This window comes from Pinus tabuliformis, chromosome 3_1 (assembly GCF_031772625.1).
Source record: "Pinus tabuliformis cultivar Carrire ecotype Pingquan chromosome 3_1, CPIR1, whole genome shotgun sequence".
Lineage (NCBI taxonomy): Eukaryota > Viridiplantae > Streptophyta > Pinopsida > Pinales > Pinaceae > Pinus > Pinus tabuliformis.
Genome location: NC_142301.1, coordinates 61722159 through 61734039, shown reverse-complemented (window position 1 = coordinate 61734039; position 11881 = coordinate 61722159). Strand labels below are relative to the sequence as shown.

Sequence of the window (11881 nt, the reverse complement as noted above, 5' to 3'; positions counted from 1 at the left end):
TAACATCCAATTTTACTTTCAATTTTGCATCCATGGTTACATCCGCATTTGACTTCTTATATAGAGTATATTTTTCTTTACATATATGACCCCCTTTATAGATTCATAGTGAAATATATGATAGTTTCTAAATATCATTAAAGCAGATATCACAATTCAAAATCATTTGTAAAGAAATTTAAGAGAAATTGACAACATCCATCCAAAAAACAACAATGTGTCATTAACAATTTTCAAAACATGTATAAAATAGCAACATAATACTAATAAAATCAGTATTATTTTTAATCAAAACAAGTAAAATTCAAATATGATTAACAAATCAAAATATTTCATGAATATCGTTATTCTACGATAAATTAACAACATACATAAATCAAACTCATCGTATGATTACAAAATCAAAATGTCTCATTGATATAGGGTAAATTCACAACACCCATCTAAACATAACAATGTCATTCTACACAATAATTTCTTCATAAAAAACAATGCATGTGCATGCCTAGCTACCACCACCAAGATCATCCTCATGATCATCTTGACCATCCTCATTACTCTGATCCACATCATCACCAACACCGCAACTATCATCATCATCTCCTCCTTCACCACCATCATCCTCATCCTCATCCTCATCCTCATCATCTCCTGATATATGTTGAACATAATTTGGATCATCGTCTTGGCAATCATTACCTATAGCATTCTGACAAAAAAAATCAATATTACATGTTAGTATTAATTACATAACACAACACATGTTTTTGTTATACAATGTTAACCATAAAATGAGGTAAGATATAATATCTAATAGTACTAAAAAATAAAATGAAAATATGGTTTAAAAGTATATTGGAAATCCAACTAAGATTACATACCATAGACCATCCAAACAACAAATTCAACCCATCTCTTTTGCTGCAGCACCTCCTTTTCCAAATGATTTGGAGGTCTTCCATATTTTAGTTCCTATCAATCAGTAAATAGGGAGAAATTAGATAACAATGACTTTCTTCTAGTACAAAATTTATTAAAAAAATATCACATGTTTAATATACTTACAAAGGTTGTTATCAGTGCTTTTAAACCTTTCTGGCCACTACGATGAGTGACTTTTGTCCTGGTTAACCTCGCCTTGGATGCCTTGTCCTTAAACATAAACCAATTCAATTTATTTTCACACAAATACATGTCTAAGATACTTATAAGTATTAATACATTCTAAATAATGTTTAATGAAAAATTCAATACCCGAATTTTTATTTCATATATCTTATTTATAACATTTTAATGATTACAATAATACTCTTGTTACCAGATATTGTCAGAAGAAATCTTACAAGACCGCTACCTAAGAACATTGGACAGTTGAATGCATTAGTTAACATGTTTGAAGAATTCTATCTTCAAATCTAGATCCATCTCATGTGATTTCCGTATGTGGTATAAATTGTCTTGAAGGTACCTGCATCATTCGACACAAAGCTATTCAACACAATCGTTAACAAAAAACATCACAACTGCACAATATGAACGGTGCATCAAAATTGGCATTCACACGTCTAAGGTCTTTTTGGCATATCTGGTGTGGGTATAAAAGGTTTCCATTAAATCTCGTAAGCCTTTTTAACTATTATAAATAAACCACTAAAGTAAAACAAACAAATCAGTTATAAGAACTGAAAAGAAAGCTTGAAAAAAGATTAACATTTTCTAAAAGGCAAACACTAGAACACACTTCAAAATACTTTTCCTAAAATACTTCTTCAACCTGGCATCAAATTTGAAGGGCATGGTCATATTTCAATATGAAGTCATACTATATTTTCAACCCTTCTATGTTGGCAAGTTAAAACTAATGTTCCACCAAGACTCCGGGATAGGGAGATGCATGTCTGGGGTGATGCACAGGGGGGGCGTGTGAGAGTACCCTCAAATTTTAGGTACAATTAGGGGGCAGGGGGATATGGGGGTATATAAATTTTTTTAATATATATATATATATATATATATATATATATATATATTCAATAATGAAAGCATAAATACATTGATTCGTACATGATTGAATTAAATAATGAAATACACTGATCCATACTCATCATTCATACTAATACATACATCATTCATTCATACACCACGAGATTCAATAATGAACTAGATTGATCCATATTCATCATTCATTATTCAACATTCTAGAATCTAAATTGATTTAAAAATTAAATTCATCATTCATCATTCTAGATTCTAAATTGATTTAAAATTTAAATTCGTGATTCTAGAATCTAATTAGTACTAACCAAAATAGACTATAGTAGATACTTAAGCCTGAAGATTGGAATAGTAAATTGATATAACTCAAACTCAAAAAAAGTAAAGAGTGAAAGTCAAAGAATCAGTCTAAGGTCATCCATATCTAAAGTCAAGACTCGAAAGTTAAAACTGACGATTAAAAATGGCCAATGAGCATTTTAGGAGTGCCATGGAGGAGGAGGTGCAACAATTAACTGGTAAGTCAAATAGTGTTGCGCAGCAAGCTGAGTAGACATAAGCTTGGTAACTCGAATGAGTGAGTTAGAGATTGCAAATTAGTTTAGGTTTTGATATTTGTTATGTGTTGTTCTTTTTAATTTTAAATTTTTTTTATGGTTGTTTTATAATTTTTTTTTAATTTCTATATTACAACAGTTACTAGAAAAAAAATTAAGCAGAACATGGCCCCCCTCAAAAGGGGTGCTTTTGGGCTTGGTGCTCTTGATTAAATGGTAGTTCCAAACCCTTATATATAATAGAGCCCAATGGAAACATCGCAATTCGCTCATTCCTGAAATCCTAAAAATTGTTATGTCTGATGCATTTTGAGTGGAATCTGAAATTTACTTTCTCCATATGAAATAAAATGAGGTCAGAACCACTCTCAAACATCCTAAGTCAATTAATAGGGCCCTAGGGTTGAATGTTGAGCTTTCCCACTCATAAATTATTGTTTCAAGCAAAATTAAGGGGGAGCACCTAACCCTTTTTTAGGGGAGCTGCCCAGAAGCACCCCTTCTGGGGAAACACATCCCCATAGTAGGGAAATGTTTCCCCCTACGTCTCCCTGTGTCTCCCTAAAAGGGGGCGTGGGGAAACGTGTCCTTGAGCATCTTCCCATCCTAGGTGTGTGGGAAGCGTGGATACGTGCACCCCACCATAGGAGACACATCCTCATGGAACACTGGTTAAAATAAACTATTGTTTTCTTACAAAAGCAAAAAATGGATCAAAATTTTAACTATTTCGTATTTTATGTTTAGCACAATTGCAAGTCGTGTGGTAGTACTAAAATAGGATAGATAAACAGCAGTGTTTTTTATAATCACTACATAGTCGAATTCCTATCAATCTTATGTGGAAATGATGTAGCTTGAAGTATCTAAATGCAGTACCAAAGTAGAATTGATACCAATAACCAAACAAGGCAGTGACAGCACAAACAAAATGGAGTAGTCTACCTAGGTGGCAGAATGGCCCGGTTTCCGGTACCGCCCGGAAAAATCTCCGACTCCAGCCACCGGTAATTTCTCCGCTCCGCCACCCTTAGCAACCTCCGCCCAGCTCGGCCACCGTTGAACACTGACAGGTTCTGACATACATTCTGATTTCCATAGCATCTTGCCGCCTGGAAGTGGAATTTGAATTTGGAAACAACCCGCCTTCTGCTCCCTCACCAATTCGACCCAGCATCCCTTGCAGTTCACCAGGTAACCAGATCATTTTGGAAAACCGGCTCCGCTTTCTGCCCTATGCTTTCTACGCTGTAGGGATCAGTTGCGTGCTCAACGTTTGGGGTTACAAATGTGCACTCTGCTACAGTTATGGCTAAAACATTTGCATCTAGGGTGATGGGGTTTGGATTCACTGAAATGGCGAAATCTTCGAGATTTGAAGTGAAAAAATAGGTACCGGGTTTAGTGGTTCTCAGCATGAACATGAGTCTAACCCAGCAACTCAGCGAGAGGATGGAGCTGCCAGAAACAAAGTCACTAGCTAGACAGAGCACGGAAAAACAATCAGAGGGAAGCCAGAGTGAATCCAAGGTCAAAATAGGCTCAGAAACTGGAGGGCTTTCTGCAATAACCAATTGCAAACAACAAGAAGTAGAATGGAATAAAGTCATGAGAATGTGGGAGGCCCATTCGGAGGGACACATTAGGTTATCCAATGAACAGATGATAGTTCTGAATGCCGTTTCAAGAGGGGAATATGTGTTTCTTACATGCTATTGAGTGGGTTAATGGGCCAGATTGTTGATTTTGTTAGGGATGATATGCAGTTGAGAGCTATTAGTCCAACAGGGTTCTGGCCAAAGGTGAGATTTCTATATGGGGTCGAAAGGATTATCACATCAGAATCCTGACATGTTTATGAAGGTGAAGTGAAAGTGGCTACCCGAACACAGGTGCCATTAATTTTAGGATGGACTATTACTGTGCACAAGTGCCAAGGGATGACATTGGAGAGGTTGGAGACAAATCTTCAGGCATTTGATTATGGCATGGGATATGTAGCTCTTTCCCGGGTGAAGAGTTTAGATCGGTCGAGGTTTACAAGATTTAAACCATCTAAGATCAAAGCACACCCAAAGGTGCTTGATTTCTATCAGAAACTTACCAGCAGTGGGGGGCTACATCGATGATAAAGAAACGAAACGAATCCCCTACCCAGACTTCACAGTTTTGGTGACATTATTAGCCTTCACACATCTCCAGTAATTTGACTTGGGTTTCAATATTTATTTGTGATAGGGAGATGGTAGTATTATAGAAGCTATCTACTTGAATCTGGTTGAACATCCTACTGTATATCGATCTCAATTTGACAGAGAAGTTGTTTTCTTAAAACCTGAGAAGTACAGTAATGACTGAGTTATCAAGAAGATAAACTTTTGCAATCTGGTAATGTTATTATGGATTTTGGTTCGATGTTCAAACACTATGTTAAAGATATATATCAGTTATAATTAATCTTAGAGTATTAAGTTTCTAGTCCAACGATCAGAAAGTAGGAAGGCAGAAATGTTACTGTCCCCTATTTTTGGTTATATGCGAGAGTATTTGATATTATGTTACATTTTGTTTACATAGGCGTATGGCATTGTCACCAGACCTGATTATTGCATCATATTAACTAATTACCACACCTTATTATTGCATCATATAACTTATTTTTCATATATATACTGACGAAATGTTTGACGAAATGCCTGAGAAGATTTCATTTCCTTAGAACAAAGAAAAGGCAGTGAAATCTTCTCAGGCATTTCGTCAAACATAGGGTTGTGTACTATGGAGAGAAAAATAGGTGGTCTAGAAAAATAGGAGTAGATATACACTAGGAGAGAGGGAGATGCCCTTCATCAAGCAAAAGGGCGTCAAGTAGGAGGGGCAGAAGGGAACAATCTGCATCTGTTGTTGCCCCAGATGGAGATGCAAATCCAAGTGAGTCTAAAAAAGGGGATGGTGCTTCAATCTGGATCAAGCAATGTGGGTCGGTCACAAAGCTTGTAATCTCTAAGCATTATTTGGCAGATGTGTTGTCTGAGAAGGCCCACCATGAGAGCAGCAGGTCTGGTAGGCATAGCAGGAGGATGAGCCACGTCGGTGTGTGGAGACCCCATTTGGAGAGTATTTCTGAGGTTGCTGCTCTCTGATGGATTGAGTTGATTGTTAGATCAGAGCATTGGAAGCTCAATTTTAATTTCAATTTCATTTGGTGGTTTAGAAGACAAGAAGATTATGTGAGCTCTAAGGAAAAACAACAGGTGGTTTGGCCTTTTTTAGGGACTCTCTACTTTTGGGTGCAATGAATTCATTGTGCCAAAAGTTCCTCACAGAGATCCATTACTACCCACAAGGTTTCTTATGATCCCTAATACCCCTCTTGGGGTGGGCAGCATATTTACCATTGAAAAATTGGGCCTCATATGAGGTTGCTGCCAATTACAGCTGTATATGAGAGTCTGAAGAAATTGCACAGAGCTTAGATGAGATGTACAGTAGCCTTCTGGCTTTCCCTTTGTCTTTAAGTGTGAAGATCTTGTCACATGGCTTGAAATTTCTTCTTCAATGCTGAAATTGGCATCTCATCTGATGTTACCAGTCTGGAATGGAAGGCTTGAAAAGGTTGAAAATCTTTCAGGGCTACAATCTTCTGAAATGGAAGTGTGTCTCTTTTGGGCATCAGCAGCCTCAGGCTAACTTTTGATGGTGTTGGTGTGTTGTGTGTGAGTGATAAAGAGATCTGATTTATTATAATTATGTTTCTTCTTCCTTGTAAATACCCAATACAGGTGTCCTCAATGGAAAATTGTTAATCTCTTTCTTGGGTTGATGCAATGAGCATTACTATTATGATGTAGAGGTTCGTTGTTTCTGTAATTATGGATCTCAAAAGAAGAGTCAAATTGATGGGAAAGTTTCTCAGAGAAGATATCCATCCATTAAAAGCCCAACTGCACCTCCAATTCTTTTCTCAAGATACAAATAAGGACGGACTGAATTGTGACAGCAGCTACTTTATTAATTTTCATTTTGTTTCTTTCCAATGAATGAATTCAGTTCTGCTAAAAAACCAGGGCTTCCAGCACAAATGTGTGTTATTTTATGCTTTGTACCAGGTCTTGCCGGATATTTATAGTAAAAAATGCATGCTTTCATAACTAGACATGGAATCATAAAGCTACATACCTCATAATCACACATACATGAACAACCATAAAGCTACGTACTAACTCATAGTCACAAAATTGACAGAGACCTCCATCTTGAGTGAATGAAAGAAATTTCCTAACTAGACATGGAATCATAAAGCTACATACCTCATAATCACACATACATGAACAACCATAAAGCTACATAATACCTTATAGTCACAAAATTGACAGAGACCTCCTTCCTGAGTGAATGAAAGAAATTTCCTAACTAGACATGGAATCATAAAGCTACATACCTCATAATCACACATACATGAACAACCATAAAGCTACATACTACCTCATAGTGTCACAAAATTGACAAAGACCTCCTTCCTGAGTGAATGAAAGAAATTTCTAATTAGACATGGAATCATAAAGCTACATACCTCATAATCATGCATACATGAACAACCATAAAGCTACATACTACCTCATAGTCACAAAATTGGCACAGACCTCCTTCCTGAGGGAAGGAAAGTAATTTCCTAACTAGACATGGAATCATAAAGCTACACACCTCATAATGACACATACATGAACAACCATAAAGCTACATACTACCTCATAGTCACACATAAATAAACAGAGTGGTAATGCTTATTGACACCATGCCAACAATGGATAACCTGACATTTGATGACTTTGGACCGGTCTCTTCCTGAATGAAATAAAGTTATTTCCTAGACATGGAATCATAACGCTACATACCTCATAATCACACATACATGAACAACCATAAAACTACTTATTGCCTCATAGTCACACATACATAAACAGAGTGGTAATGCTTATTGGCACCATGCCAACAATGGATAACCCGACAGTTGATGACTTTGGACCTCGTTGTTTGATTTAGATTCATAATGCTATTGGACGGTCTCTTCCTGAATGAATGAAAGTAATTTCCTAGACATGGAATCATAAAGCTACATACCTCATAATCAACATACTACCTCATAGTCACACATACATAAACAGAGAGTGGTAATGCTTATTGGCACCCTTCCAACAATGGATAACCCGACATTTGATGACTTTGGACCTCGTTATTTGATTTAGATTCATAATGCTATTGGACCTTATGGTTACCAATATACAAAGGGATAAACATGTTTTGAATGAATGTTACCTATCAATTTCCATGGCTCTATGATTGTTGGGATTTGAAATTGGGTCATCATTATAGCAATGACAAATCTCAAATCTCAACCCCAAGATCATGGTGCAACAGACAAAAAAATTGGGGTCATTAGTCTATTCTATATTACCGATTCTAATTGATATATTGATGAAGATGCTTTTCACGTTTGTCAAAAATCATAACAGGTGTTTTCAAATAACAACATTTACATTGTTTATTTTGAGTTTGTGAAGTGTTTGGTAAAGACGTAACTCCATGTTCATGAGTCACCAACATTTTCACCATGTCTTGGAAGGTCTGCTCCAATTGCTTATGGGAATTCATTTATTGGAGTCATTGTAATACAGGGCACTCTCTTAATCACTCTCTCTTAGAAATTTGCTTTGAGATAGAAGACAGAGAGAATGGTAAACCGTACCGACATTAGCCCATACAAGAACAATTAGGCAAAATCAGGTCATGGAATTATGGGACATTCAGATTTTGATCCTCATACTATCTGGTTGGATAAAGAGGATCAAGCACATATTGGGATCATTCACAGTATATACTATCACTCACATCTATATAGAAGTCAACATGGGGTAGATAAATTGTCAAATGATTACATTGGAGAGCCCTATGGAATCATGAAATACAGATACACAGTGGACAACACTACATGGGATGAGGGACTGCTCAGCCTTCCGTGACACTTTTGGTCAGAGCAACATACCCTTTATGTTTTTTGGTATTTTCAGACAACACAAATATATGCTAATGAAAGTATATGGATAGATAATCTTAGAAACTTATTATGCATATCAGAAGAGAGAATATAAAAATCAATGATATTTGAAGGGGATTTCTGTTTCATAGTTTTGACAAATGACATATATGGCAATTATTACATAGTGAACTAATTTCTGCTAATTGCATGAAGATACAATGCACATGTACTGGTTTTTATTTTATAATAAAATCAGTGTTTTTTTCCTCCGAAAAAAGTCGTTCTACCTTGTATATTTATGAAAAATAAGTTAATATGATGCAATAATAAGGTGTGGTAATTAGTTAATATGGTGCAATAATCAGGTCTAGTGACAATGCCATACGCCTATGTAAACAAAATGTAACATAATATCAAATACTCTCGCATATAACCAAAAATAGGGGACAGTAACATTCCTGCCTTCCTACTTTCTGATCGTTGGACTAGAAACTTAATACTCTAAGATTAATTATAACTGATATATATCTTTAACATAGTGTTTGAACATCGAACCAAAATCCATAATAACATTACCAGATTGCAAAAGTTTATCTTCTTGATAACTCAGTCATTACTGTACTTCTCAGGTTTTAAGAAAACAACTTCTCTGTCAAATTGAGATCGATATACAGTAGGATGTTCAACCAGATTCAAGTAGATAGCTCCTATAATACTACCATCTCCCTATCACAAATAAATATTGAAACCCAAGTCAAATTACTGGAGATGTGTGAAGGCTAATAATGTCACCAAAACTGTGAAGTCTGGGTAGGGGATTCGTTTTGTTTCTTTATCATCGATGTAGCCCCCCACTGCTGGTAAGTTTCTGATAGAAATCAAGCACCTTTGGGTGTGCTTTGATCTTAGATGGTTTAAATCTTGTAAACCTCGGCTGATCTAAACTCTTCACGCGGGAAAGAGCTACATATCCCATGCCATAATCAAATGCCTGAAGATTTGTCTCCAACCTCTCCAATGTCATCCCTTGGCACTTGTGCACAGTAATAGTCCATCCTAAAATTAATGGCACCTGTGTTCGGGTAGCCACTTTCACTTCACCTTCATAAACATGTCAGGATTCTGATGTGATAATCCTTTCGACCCCATATAGAAATCTCACCTTTGGCCAGAACCCTGTTGGACTAATAGCTCTCAACTGCATATCATCCCTAACAAAATCAACAATCTGGCCCATTAACCCACTCAACAGCCTGTAAGAAACACATATTCCCCTCTTGAATCGGCATTCAGAACTGTCATCTGTTCATTGGATAACCTAATGTGTCCCTCCGAATGGGCCTCCCACATTCTCATGACTTTATTCCATTCTACTTCTTGTTGTTTGCAATTGGTTATTGCAGAAATCCCTCCAGTTTCTGAGCCTATTTTGACCTTGGATTCACTCTGGCTTCCCTCTGATTGTTTTTCCGTGCTCTGTCTAGCTAGTGACTTTGTTTCTGGCAGCTCCATCCTCTCGCTGAGTTGCTGGGTTAGACTCATGTTCATGCTGAGAACCACTAAACCCGGTACTCAAATTTTTCACTTCAAATCTCGAAGATTTCGCCATTTCAGTGAATCCAAATCCCATCACCCTGGATGCAAATGTTTTAGCCATAACTGTAGCGGAGTGCACATTTGTAATGGCAAAGTAACCTTGCGAGATCGTATGCCCGAGAAAAGTAGCATCCTTTCTCGCTGCCTGCAGTCTCTGTGAAGCAATTTTTGGTTGAGTAGGTAGTTGCGCGCCTTATTTCCAAATAAGAAGAGTACCCTGCGCGAGGAAGGGGATAAGCAATTGAACATATCGTCTGCACATATTGGCCGATGTCATGTTTGTGTATGTTCTGATTGCAAACATTTATCGATGGAGAGAGCTATTACAACGCAGAGTACATTTTTCAAGAGAATCGAATGCAAATTGTCCCGCGAGTAAATTTTCTAAACCCCAAACGTTGAGCACGCAACTGATCCCTACAGCGTAGAAAGCATAGGGCAGAAAGCGGAGCGGGTTTTCCAAAATGATCTGGTTACCTGGTGAACTGCAAGGGATGCTGGGTCGAATTGGTGAGGGAGCAGAAGGCGGGTTGTTTCCAAATTCAAATTCCACTTCCCGGCGGCAAGACGCTATGGAAATCAGAATGTATGTCAGAACCTGTCAGTGTTCGACGGTGGCCGAGCTGGGCGGAGGTCGCTAAGGGTGGCAGAGCTGGGCGGAGCGGAGAAATTACCGGTGGCCGGAATCGGAGATTTTTCCGGGCGGCACCAGAAACCAGGCCATTCTACCACCTAGGTAGACTACTCCCAAACAAAATTTGTTGTAGCATCAAACTACAGAACTGTATTATCTAAATTTTTTCCTGGTAGCACTCTCATTTCCGTAAAATGTTTTTAATTCCAATGAACAAAGACTTGCCTGACTCGATAACGAAATTGTGTTCCTTTGACATCAAGGATTTAGAAAAGGATTTAGAAAAGAATTTTAAAAGAACCAATCATAGTAGAAGGATCATTACAGGATCTAAATACTAAAAAATAATCACCATAAAAGAACACTAAACATTAAAAGTTAAAACTAAAGATTGGAGTATCTAAAGAACAGAACCTAATTATTGACAAAAACTAGACATTAAATGAAGGATCGTGGGATCTATGACCCAGTGCCGATAAGAATACAAAATCAACTTCTGCATTCCCCTCATGACCCATCTGGATATGGACTTAAGGAGACCAGAACCAATCTTAATAGATTAATTACAGGATGTAACTGCACAAGCCTAGTACTCCATGAGTCTATCCCCCATCTGCTTATACTAGATATAAACAACACGTTTGTAGAAAGTTAGAAAAATACATTGTACAATCAGGTTGAACTCAATACAGATTCAATTGGACCTACAACACATTCCAGCCACAAAGCTGGAAAGAGCACAATAAAAATAAAAGCAAACATTGAATCTTATCACTGTTGTGGATTTTGTCCTTAGAATGACATGAGACATTCCAAATATGATGCCCAATCTGATATGTTGGCTCTTCTAGCATGGATGCAAAGAGAAAGCAATTACAGTACTTGATCTGTTTTTTATAATATAAGACTATATTTTGCTAAGAAAACAAAGGTATACAAAAGCCCACATGCATTACATATCGAATATCATTCCTTCGGGAAAGCCCTAAAAGCCAAGTGTATGTGGAGACTAATATCAAAAGAGGACCTCTGGAATCAGATTCACATTCAGAGATATATTGA

General features: G+C 37.0%; 1 long non-coding RNA gene across 1 annotated transcript; it reads right to left on the bottom strand.

Annotated features, from left to right (window-relative positions):
- Positions 1–873: 873 nt before the first annotated feature.
- On the bottom strand, positions 874–1939 carry LOC149185782 (uncharacterized). Its single transcript, XR_016255563.1, has 3 exons — positions 1344–1939; positions 1066–1152; positions 874–972 (listed from the first exon to the last, which is right to left on the bottom strand). It is a non-coding gene; the product is annotated as an uncharacterized LOC149185782 (long non-coding RNA).
- Positions 1940–11881: the final 9942 nt, after the last annotated feature.